General features: G+C 41.6%; 1 protein-coding gene across 2 annotated transcripts in view; it reads right to left on the minus strand.

The window, feature by feature from the left end:
- The window catches only part of LOC149455473 (acyl-CoA desaturase-like), a 57,089-nt gene that overhangs the window by 28,332 nt on the left and 15,935 nt on the right, over positions 1–12,822 (minus strand). Inside the window, exon 1 of one of the 2 annotated variants that reach the window (XM_089686194.1) lies at positions 9,694–9,954. The exons of the other annotated variant lie outside the window; for it this stretch is intronic. The gene's annotated coding sequence lies outside the window, so the exon portion shown is untranslated. Of the gene's footprint in view, positions 1–9,693; positions 9,955–12,822 lie in introns of those variants that run through there. 2 annotated transcript variants of the gene reach the window in all.

Consider the following 12,822-nt stretch of genomic DNA (forward strand, 5'->3'; position numbering starts at 1 on the left):
ATGCCCTACCCCCCAGCCCAGGGAATATCAGTTACCACCTATATATCTGTGGTCCTCTCTCCTCAACAGCCTTCTAAAACACAAAGATCAAAGGCCTTTTCTCAGCTCCTGAAAGCAGGGGGCAAGGACCTGACGTCACACACTGCACTACATAAGAGGAGAGCTCAGTGTAATCTCAGACCTGAGTGGAGGGAATTGACACACCCCCTCTACACAGTCTAGTAGGGAAATTGGACAGCTGAGTCTGTCAATCACCTGCTGTGTGATGGGGATCAGGGTCCTCTCCCATGATTGTTTGTTGTCCAGTTCGACTGTCAGAAGTGATTTACGCAGATAACAGAAGATGAGATCAGAGAGGAACCACACTAGGTAAAAAAATCACAATCCACTCCTCTCTCCTCCTCCCGATGCTTGACGTTCTTCATTACCTTTAGTTATCATTACCACTACTCTTCTAAAGTCCTAATCCCCATTCCACCTCTGTAAAAATCCCAGTACTTTCAGATTCAGAAGCTTGCAATACACCATCTGCCCCATCATGGATGGACTGTCACCAGGCCACTCAATGCCACAAAGGTGATGCTGCAGAGCTGTAGAGGAATGCCAGTAAATGTAAGTATTGTAAATATAGAGTGCCTACAACAAGGGTGTTTAGTTGGAAATGGTATGTTTTTTACCAGTTTTTTCCCCCATCCACTCTGATGCATCTTCAGTAAAAAAAAAATGTCAATGTAAATGTATAGTTATGTAAATATACCTGTTTATAGACCTGGTAATGTCTACCATGGAAATCACACACAAAACTATGTCCACAGAGACAGAGATGGAATTAGCACATCCCCAACATGATGCACACACAAATGATTGACAGCGAGGTAACAGATTTAATAGGCAGGCCAAGGACAGGAGAGAAAGAGGGTAGATAGGCTTTGTAATGCAAGGAAGTTTTTGGGTCAGGAAACTAAGAAATTCTTAGAAAGATGCTGCATATTGCATACATTTTTATTGTGGAGGTGACAGCAGGCAGACATTTGAGACAAGGCCCCTTTAACACTGCCAGTTTTTCAGGCAGACCTGATCGGAAGGTCAATGGAGCCCTATAGATAGTCAGATGTAAATGGACTTCTGCAGCCATGATGTTGGTATAACAGCTTGAATGGGTCGCTCTCAGTGAATTCAACCATGGTCCATCCGTGAAATTTCCTTGCTACTAAATATTCCACGGTCAACCGTTAGTGGTATTGTAACAAAGTGGAAGCAACTAAGAATAACAGCAACTCAGCCATGGAGTGCTAGGCCATGTAAAATGACAGAGCAGGGCTGGTGCTGAAGTGCGCAGAAGCCGCCAGCTGTCTGCAGAGTCAATAGCTAAAGACCTTCAAATTTCGGGTGGCCTTCAAATTAGCACAACAGTGCGTAGAGAGCTTCATGGAATGGGTTTCCATGGCTGAGCAGCTGCATCCAAGTCTTACATCACCAAGTGCAATGCAAAGCGTTGGATGCAGTGGTGTAAAGCACGCCGCCACTGGACTCTAGAGCAGTGGAGACATGTTCTCTGGAGTGACCAATCATGCTTCACAGTCTAACAATCCGATGGACCTGTCTGGGTTTGGCAGTTGCCAGGAGAACAGTACTTGCCTGACTGCATTGTGCCAAGTGTAAAGTTTGGTGGAGGGGGGATTATGGTGTGGGGTTGTTTTTCAGGGGTTGGGCTTGGCCCCTTAGTTCCAGTGAAGGGAACTCTAAAGGTATCAGCATACCGAGACATGTTGGACAATTTCATGCTCCCAATTTTGTGGGAACAGTTTGGGGATGGCCCCTTCCTGCTCCAACATGACTGCGCAGCAGTGCACAAAGCAAAGTCCATAAAGACATGGATGAGGGAGTCTGGGGTGGAGGAACTTGACTGGCCTGCATAGAATCCTAACCTCAACCCTATAGAACACATTTGGAATGAATTAGAGCAGACTCCGAGCTAGGCCTTCTCATTCAACATCAGTGGCTGACCTCACAAATGCACTTCTGGAAGAATGGCCAAACCATCTCATGGATACACTCCTAAACCTTGTGGACAGCCTTCCCAGAAGAGTTGAAGCTGTTATAGCTGCAAAGGGTGGACCAACTCAATATTGAACCCTATAAACTAAGACTGGGATGCCATTAAAGTTCATTTTTTCTTTTGGGGCAACCACAGTACATGTACGACTCAGATGTAAAGGTTGACTGCTGTATAAGTGATGTTAGCATAGCTGAATACTATATGAAGCTCTCAAAACAATTTTCCTATTGCCTGGAGTTGTTTTTTGAGACAAACCCCCCATATATATAGATATTAAAAAGGTTTCAGCATGTAGGGCCTTTGCAGGATAATTTGGAGGTTGTGACTAGGGACAAAGAGAAGGCATATTTTTATTTCATCTCTGTGTATACAAAGGAAAATGGTGGTGTTTAAGTGCATAATGGGAATAGTATTGACATAGCCCCAAAAGAACCACAATGGCCCAAAAGTAATATAATCCAGAAACATTTAGACAAAATGAAAGGTGATTAAAGCACCTGTGGCGGATGGGATACACCCATGTGTCCTCAAAGAGTTGAGCTCTGTTATTTTGAAGCCTTTGTTTCTAATTTCTAAAGACACTTTAATGACTGGCATAGTACAACCAGACTGGCACAAGGACAATGTGGTGCCTATACTTAAAAAGGTATGAAAGTCTCTACCAAGTTATCTAAACACTGGTTAGTTTACCCTCTTTAGTCAGGGGGATGCTTGAGAGTTTGATCCACATAGAAGAGTTTTTGTTACAAAACAATACTGAAAGCAATAGTCAGCATGGATTCATGAAAGACCAGAGCTGTCAAACAAATCTGATTTCTTTTTATGAGGGGGTAAGCAAAAACATAGACAAAGGAGTGGTTGTGGATATAGCATTTGACACAGTTCCCCACACAGGCTTATGTGTAATTAAACGTCTATAAGCTTATAGGTCATTACAAATGGGGGGGGGGGGGGGCTCTCTTTGCATGGAGAAAAAGAGTTTTAATTTCCACATATAGGAAGGATTCTTTACATTAAGCGCTGTGAAATTTGGAATAGACTCCCTCAAAAATAGTTCTGCCCAATGTGGTGGATTGTTTTTTCCAAAAAAGAGAGTGATGCATTCCTAAATGCCAAATATAACTGGATTTTACCATTTATATGTAATAGCATCAGAGATCCAAGGAATATCCGATTTCCTTCAGGGCATCAGATGGGAGTTTTTGTCTCCCCCACTGGAGCATAATGGACCATACTTTATAGGGAATTATTTGCCTAGAGTTGCTAGATTATGTAGCTGTGTGTAACTGACATAGAGGAAATATTTAATGATGTATGGACAAATTATTTACAGGAAGTACCTGGCACTTGTCACACTTCCTGCATATAACAGCTATCTATTCTTGAAAAGAAAGGAATCACAAATGTGTGTGAATCATAAATGTTACCTGAGTAACTACCTAAAAGCCACAAGAAACAAGAGGTTTTTGGTTTTTTTTTTAAACAGAGGATTGACAATAAAGAATATATAACATTTATGAATAAATCCTATCCATGATTCAATGTCAACTAGATCTAAAAATAAATATGCTAAGCAACAATTCAAACATAACTGAGAAAAAGCAGTTAAATATACGTATACTTATGGGGTTACCCAGAATTGTTAGCAAAAAAATTTAACTCCCGTTTAACACTGGTGGTCAGAGGTGATTGGCTTATAATTTACCACTATATGGTTCCTTTTCATACCAATTAAAATTGGTGAATACTGAAAATTAACAATTACAAGCTGTAGACAGATCATTTGAATGTGTCACTCCATGGTCCACAGGTTCAATGGGGACTCTATATCATGAGCCACTGCTGTGCTGAGCTTGTGTTGTGTATCAAGGAAGAGAATCTTCACTTCATAGTCTGCTGAAACTAAGCTAGCTCAGATAGGAGGATCAACGTGCAGATAAGTAGCAAGTCTCAGTTCCTGACACCTATCATTTACTGAGAAGTGGGAGATGATGAATACAGTAGGTGAATACTTTTTTCACAATCCATTTACAGACAAGAAAGGGGACCCTTCCTACCTTTTGATGCTGATGTAACAGTTTATTCGCAACACAGTATTGTCACTACAAGATATATACTTATTTTCATTATCTTCCTACTAATATAGCTAGAAGATAGCTAATTTATTCACAATAATAAATGTATTTGAATAATTATACAGTTAAAATGAACTGTAGATAACATTTACATTTACATAAAATCTTATCAATTTTTTTTTTTATTTATTATAATTCTCATATTGTATGTGAAAGACCCAATATACTAAATACTAAAATGCCCTTTTACGTGAAATACAGAATTCAACGCAGGCAGGTTTTCCCAGAGAACTATAAAATAAACAGACTGCCCTAAATATACATACTGTATGGAAGCTACAGAAAGACTCAGAGATGTTTGGGTTCCGAATCATTATCGGAGCAGAAACTCCAGTCTGCTGATGACCATCTTCTAGGCCTATCTTGATATGGATTCCTATGCTTTTGTATTAGGCATTTTTATGCAATCATTTAAAAAACTGGTTGCCACCTTACCAATATTTTACAGTAATGATGACTTGTTTCCAATGGTATAAATAGGCAAGAGCCATAACAGAGATATTTTAAAAAAAATGGAAGGGCCATTATTTCACTTGTGACACAATGTAGACTATAAGATTATTGTGATATTGATGCTATAGTGAAGGATAAATTATTCTTGGACAAAGTATATATTATAAAGTATAGTAGCTTTTCCAGTTATAAAGCTAGTATATTACATATTGTAATGGCAGTCTTCCATTGAGTGCTAGGTCCTGTTTACTTAAGATGGGCTCATACAACCAATAAGAATGAGCCATGTTCATTCCTCCTCACTGCATGATCATATTTTCTCTGAACACAAACAAGGCTGTGCCCAGCAAACAATCTCTGTCATGATCACTTGATCAGGCCATAGATGCACTGATGAGATGTGAATCTGGCCCTTATTGAGTACCCATAGAAGCCAATATTGATATTAAAAGTGCTAGCTATAGCACATGGAGATTTTTAACATTTGGAAGATCTCTGTTTAAATTGGCTGATACTTCCCTCTTCTTCATGAAAAAAAGGAGAAACAATAACCACGTGTGAGTTGCTTCAGTCCACCAAGCAAGTCACACAACAAACACTGGTCCTAGTGTGACTGGGGATAGGCAGATGTCCCCCCAGTCACAGATGTCCCCCCACTCATTCTTTCTGAGAGAGGCATCTGCTTGTCTGTTGCTAGCTGAAGCCACAGATTCTTCATCTTAATGATGGCTTCACCTTGCACTAGGCTTTTATAAGTTTTAGATTTGCTGGAAGAATACATTTTGTTAATAAATGCAAAATATTTTTTTTTATTTCAAATAATTAGCACTACACTGCTGGAAACTCAAAACCAATAAATGCATTTACTTTTTCAAATTTTTATAGAGAAAAGCTGACCTTTATTTTGGTCTTCAGCACAGCTATGCTTTTCAAACTGCACATAACGAAAGTGAGCTTAATTCATCGTATATATCATCATATACATATATCAGATGATCTAGCGTGTGGAATACAAACAAGGTTTGGCCCTGCATATACGCAGTAACTGCAACAAGCAGAGTGAAGAAAATTGAAGGCATCCGGCTGAAGGCTAATTTAGGCATACCTTCATGAGCATGTGCACAAGCAGTATTAGATGTAATGAATATTAATGAATGTTTAAACTGAACCTTTTTTCAGAATTTGATTTTAAATCCCCCTGCCCTCCTTTCCCTCCATTCTTCATATTATAGGCTAAATAGAGCACAGAAGCACTTACCTGTGACTTGGCAGTCTCCCTCTGGGCCCTACAGGCTGCAAAGTCCCCACTGTTTCCAGTCTAAAGCCAGGGTTCAGAGACAGAAAATGTCACAGGCATTGCCTTTGTATGCACAGCCCCAGACCAATTGGTTAGTATTTGGATGCTCATTTTAGCAAAGTGGACCAAAAGTTTAAACATCAGGTCCACATTAACACATTTTGCTGTTTTTTTTTCTATATTAGAATTAAGAGAAAATGTTGGATTAGACATTTGATGCTTAATTTTCATAGAAAAAGTGGAAAACCCATCTACATGAAATTTTTATGTGCTACTTGGAACCCCACTGATTTACCAGTACTGTCAAGTAGCTCTGATGCTTCTACTACTTTTGACTGCTTGGCTTTCTTTGTTTCCAAAGGGTTTTCTAGGCTGGACCAATCAGGCATGGAGCAGCCCAGCTCTAAAAAGGTGAATTTCAGGGACTGAGCTACCACATACTGAAAGTAAATGAGCAGCCCTCCAGTTGGTGATAGTTGTTTTACTGCACAGTAGCATTAAGTAAAATGGTAACCCAAGGTAAAAAAAAATGAAATTCTAGATGACAATTATCTGTTTTTTCAAGCAAGGACACTTGTGCTGAGAGAGATATGTAGGCCTTATTTTCTGACCTCCTAACATGCCAGTTGCTTGGATTTCTATACCTTGAACCCCTTTTCAGGAAAGGTAGCCTTGGCTGCTGGAAGCATGGCATCCTTGAGGGTGTGAACCTAAAAGAGAAGTTAAGTGGCTCCCTTAGGACTGGCTGAAAAGTCCTGAGGTGACTGAGTGGAGCCTGAACGCTAGAGAAAGGCTATGCTAGGGCACGTCCAACTGCTCTGAAAAGATTCAGCTGTCACAAGAGTTACCTGCCCTCCCGCCCATTGAAATGTTTTGTCACAGCTTTATTGGCAGTTTTGGCCTTGCCAGCAATTGATGTTACTTTATGGGCTATGACCTTAAGTTAAATGCTGGGGTCAGTCTAATGCCTGTCTAGCACTGATGGTAAGGACAGGCCTCCTAGGCTATGTGAGTTTATGTTTTATGGGCGCTCACAGTATCACTGTCAATGGCATAGCTGTTTGGTACATTTGGAAAGTTGTTACATTTGCAAAGTTCAATAAAGCTGTGGCTGTTGCCAACTTAATCAGCTTCCTTGTCTTTTTGGAGGGCAAGGGGTTGGTTTATTAGTTGGTTATTAATGAACCTAAGCTTTTCAGCAGTCAAGTCAAACCCCTTTGTTCTGTGTTTTTTCCAGGTCGGCGACTTGGAGCACCAAAGTTACTTGATCGGAATTATAGCCAAGAAAGTAACATTTTCAGAAGAAGAGTTCAGCTATGACATCCTCCATTTTTACAAAATAAAAAAAGTTAAATGTATTTTGTATCTGGTGTGTATTAGTACCTACAACAGTTTTTATATTAGCATCCCATAATCCCCTGCACAGCAAGGTGCAGACTGGGAGGAAGAGGCGCAGCACTGCAAAACCAGTCAAGATCCACTGTACCACACAGCGCTGTCAATCTAACACTGGAGGTTTGCTGACAGGAGAGAGTTGAAGGATAACTTTGCCAGTGTGGTGACCCTACATGATTGTCCAGTCAGCAGGATGGGGGAGGGGACAGGAGCTATACTTCATAACTTTAGTGAAGAAAATTGAGCCCATCAATGCAACTCTTTTGTCTAGTAGGAGTGAGAGGGTTCACAAAACTAGACAATCAGAATATGAAATTATTTGGCAGGTAAAATAAGTATATTTGAGCTAAATATGTAAAGTGGTTTTAAAGTCTCATTTTTTTACCCTAATGCATTTTCTGCATAAAGGTGAAAACTCCCTATTATCTTTCCTACACCACCCCCATCCCTAAACACTTACCTGCCTCCTGTCACTGCTCTCCTCACTTCCTGGTCTCACAGGAGGCAGTGGGAGTCATAGGCTCCTGCTGCTGCCAATCAAACTCCTGTGAGGAGGGAGTCAGGAAGTGGCCTGTCAGTGCTGTGTGTGTCTATGGACACACTCAGCCTGTAGTGGGAGTGTGTCCAGATTGGGAGCCCCCATAGCACAAGGCATGCTAAGGAGGCACCCGGAGGAAGGAGGAGCAGACAGCTCCAGCGGGAGACTACCAAATAAAAGGTAACGGACCGCTCTGTGCAATATTGTTCCACAGAGCAGGTAAGTATAACCGTTTCCTTATTTTAAGAGAAAAAAATATCCTTGAATATTACTCGAACTCCTTGCATGGAGTTTTACTCCCAATTATCCAAATAAACTGCAGGCATGTATTCTAGCTAAATGATATACAACATTACAACTGCATTAATACATTCCTAAAATAACTATACTTGTTTTAAAAATCCCGATCCCCAGATGGAAATGTACATATGCTACAACAGAGGTGTGAACATGACTATAATAAATTTGCACATGTCAACTGTGCTTGATTTTTAGTAAATCAGAGTAAGGCATCCATGCTATGTTTCCTAAAATCAATGGCCAGTACAGGAGCCCAACTTCATAATACATCCATTTTATTGACTGTGAATGCATATATTTCCAGCCATTCCATGCACAAGTGCATCATGTTTTCTTTTAATAAATCATGAAAAGGCGGCTCTCCTGCATTGCTAGAGATGGATGGCCCAGCAAGCGAGCTCCCAATCACAGTGAATCTGGCCCTCTAAGTGATGTCTGATGTTGGATGCTGTAAACACACAACATTGCATCAGAGCTGTTACTGCATACGTGAAAAAACAAGAAACATGACTGCAGCACTGAAATGTGTCTGAACAAAGGCCTGTATGACACTCGCTGCGCTTGCACCATAGCCATGGTTTCCAGATGAACGTACAACAAGGGATCAGGTGAAATATATACATGTACAAACAAAAGATGAGAGCTGTAACAGAACTTTCCTGAAATATGCCATTGTTTCTTGTACACAGCTTTCATTTAAATGGAAAGCCAGCACATCCCTCCTTCCATTCAGTCATCAGAAATGCCAGTATTGCTGTTGTCATGCGGAGTCGAGAAAAGAGGGCAGAATAGATCATCAAAGCCTAAGGAAGGCAAGGGAATAGGGCTGTGAAATGACAATTTGTTCTGTTAGGCTTAACGTTGCTATAAATAGACCGGAAAGTGGCGTTCTCCGCTACATTTTCATTAACCTAGAATGAATCAGCTCCATCGCCACTAAAGCGCAGTGTGCCCTATATAGACCCCCCCCTTCCCCTCCATGGCCATGAATATCACCCCAGCCATGGAGCCTTCTCATGGATGTCCAGAAAGAACAACATTACAGGCAGGGGCAGAGAAGATATACTGATCCCACATCAAACACATCCAACGTATGAAAAATCTGGTAAAATAAAAATGAAAATGAGTCCTATGGAATCAATGAAGCTGGATAAACAATTCCTCCATGTACATAACAACCCCATGTATACATGGGAAGAGCAGGAGGGTCCACCATGCCATGTCGTCATTCCTCTGCAGAAGCAGCCAGAGAAATAATGAGGAGTATTAGGAGTACCTGGGGAGGGGGGTGTTAGGAGAACCTGGGGAGGGGAGTATTAGGAGTATCTGGGGAGGGGAGTGTTGGGAGTATACCTGGGGAGGGAAGTATTAGGGGTGTACATGGGGAGGGAAGTATTAGGCGTGTACCTGGGGAGGGGAGTATTAATGGTATATTTGGGGAGGGGAGTATTAGAAATATACCTGGGGAGGGGTGTATTAGGGTCCCTGGAGAGGGGAGGGGGTATTAGGAATATACCTGGGGTATCTAGGTGAGGATGTGGCTCTTCCTCCAGCTGCAGAGGACAATGTCCGTGCTGTTCTCTAGTGGTTGGATGGTGAAGAGATGTGAACAGCTCCTCTCTCATCTGCTGCCCAGCACAGCTCTCTCCTCTCCTCTCTTCTGCTGCTGCTGACGGGGAAATGATAATACAGGCTGCAAATTTATTCCAGGAACAGCGCCGCCGCCTATTGGCTCAGAGGAATTTGGTGCCACACGCTGCAGACACGTCTATTGGCCGCCCGCAATCTGCTGACTGTGAGTCTGCTGCACTACAAGTGCGCTGTGTGTGAATGACAGGCAGAGCCCCGGGGGATTCACCGACCATTCACTCCTGGAGAGGAGGAGGAGGAGGAGGAGGAGGAGGAGGAGGAGGTGACCTGTAGTAACCTACACAGCGCTCTCATCGCCTGATTCTACGTGTACATGCCTCGTTATACATGACACATGGATGTCCCTGGTGTGATGGCCCCTTCTCGGTATAGTCCCTCCATGGACTGCAGAGCCCAGCAGTCTCCCGCACAGCACCCTCCCTTCCCTACTTCTTTCTTTCACCCTTACAACACGTTTTTAGGCATTTCTTTTTTTACTGCTCTAAATGCATCCCATTGTTTCAGTGCCTGTTCACACAGGAGCGTAAACTTGCACAGAAAACAAGAATGTGCGTCACTGCACAGTATATTACACAAATGTGTGTGTGCAGAAATACACAAATATAGCCCAGGAAAGGCCGGAAGAATTTTTTTGCATATGTAAGCATACATGCAAACAGGGCTGTTGGGTACCACCAGTTCTGTACGGGGCCCAAGCCAGCAGGAGGGCCCAGGCAGCTGGGTGAATCAGATGTCACAAGGAAGGTGACCAGTATGGCAGGAGGGGGCAATTATTGGAACCAATCCCCTGTATGGCTCTTTGCAGCAGCTGAAATCTGGCTTCTCTCCCTCTCGCTGGCTCTGGCTAGTTTCTGCAGAGAGCCATACAGGGATGCAAAAACAATTGAGTAAATCCCCTGATCTAAATATGTACCTAAATACCACACTAAGCAGCTGACACCTTATCCTATACCTATAGGTGAACAAATGTATTAAACAATATAAAATGGTGTAGTGCTATATAAATATAAACTACATATAATAGTGAATATATGTGGGATGGGTTCCAGTACTGGTGCGGATGTCAGTGTTAAAATAATGACACCCCGAACAGGTCGCAAAACGTAGTGCGATTGCCAGAAATCACATCACATGGGTGAGAACACCTATGCGATGTGATTCAGGTGCGGATAAAAAAAAGGGTCCTGTACAAAATGTATTCCTCGAATTGCAATTCACAGGCATTGCATGTAATGCGGTGCAATTCCTGTGCAAATTGCATGCGGTGTCCTGGACTGCATTAGTGTGAACCCAGCCTAAATGAGCAAGTTGATAAGAAGATATGCACAGCTGCTCCAAATTGTGTCTTTTTTTTTAGTTTCCCTTACCCATTACAGCCATGAGCGTTTGAAAAAGACCCCCCAAACCCTATATTTACAGGGTGTGCAGAAACAAAGGTGGTGTTGTTGAATTTGTATGTCCTGTGACATCTCTGCAAATGCTTATGAAAACAATATGTATGATACAATGATTATTAGTGTACACAACACAACAAAACCACCAAATGATGTCAAGAATGTTATACGGCTTCCCTTATTTAACAATAGCATAAAATGAGGCCGCTATTATATGTTTAAATATATCATGTAGAAAGGTCCAGTGTACATGTGTGACATATTGCTGCGTATGGGGTTGTTACTGTATGTTGTATGGGGGTTTTTAATTCAATTTTATTTAGAGTGAAGCACAACCAACTTTAAAAAAATGTAGTGACTGTTCCCCAGTCGCACACGCTGCCATGTGTTGCTGATCCATGAGGCCACAACCTTCCTCCCTGACAATTCCAGTTGTGATGATATTTGTTGAAGCCACTCTGTATTCTAGTCTCCAAATGGATAGTGCAAGGGGGGGGGGGGTATTTTTTAGCAGTCACCATTACACGGTGCAGGTGTGATGCAGCATTGGGAGGGCTGATAACAAGAGAAATTGGAGAGTGGAATGCAGACTGGCTTCAGTCAAACGGTCGGCCCATCTGGAAGTGTTAGAAACTTTATTTTTAAAAAGCACTTATACCTATGGGAGGATGGGGGGGGGGTATTTATTATTTTCATTCTTTTTTGTGTTTCATTTACTTCATTACTGTACCAGTATCAGCAATTCCCATTACCTTAGTGTATTGCCCTCCTTTCCCATCCACAACTCCCCTTACCTAAGTGTATTACTCCTTTTTCACTACCAGCAATTTTCCTTAATTCAGAGTATTATCCCTCTTTTACTGACAGCAATTCACGTTATCTCAGAGTATTATCCCCTATTCACAATCAGCAATTCACGTTATCTCAGAGTATTATCCCCTATTCACAATCAGCAATTCACATTATCTCAGAGAATTATCCCCTATTCACAATCAGCAATTCACGTTATCTCAGAGTATTATCCCCTATTCACAATCAGAAATTCACGTTATCTCAGAGTTTTATCCCCTATTCACAATCAGCAATTCAGGTTATCTCAGAGTTTTATCCCCTATTCACAATCAGCAATTCACGTTATCTCAGAGTATTACCCCCTATTCACAATCAGCAATTCACGTTATCTCAGAGTTTTATCCCCTATTCACAATCAGCAATTCACGTTATCTCAGAGTATTATCCCCTATTCATAATCAGCAATGCTCCTTACCTCAGAGTATTATCCCCTATTCACAATCAGCAATTCACGTTATCTCAGAGTTTTATCCCCTATTCACAATCAGCAATTCACGTTATCTCAGAGTATTATCCCCTATTTATAATCAGCAATTCACGTTATCTCAGAGTATTATCCCCTATTCACAATCAGCAATGCTCCTTACCTCAGAGTATTACCCCCTATTCACAATCAGCAATGCTCCCTACCTCAGAGTATTATCCCCTATTCACAATCAGCAATGCTCCCTACCTCAGAGTGTTATCCCCTATTCACAATCAGCAATGCTCCTTACCTCAGAGTATTATCCCCTATTCACAATCAGCAA

The sequence above is a fragment of the Staurois parvus genome, unplaced genomic scaffold (genome assembly GCF_062004578.1).
Source record: "Staurois parvus isolate SC_StPar_1 unplaced genomic scaffold, SC_StPar_1.0 ptg000393l, whole genome shotgun sequence".
NCBI lineage: Eukaryota > Metazoa > Chordata > Amphibia > Anura > Ranidae > Staurois > Staurois parvus.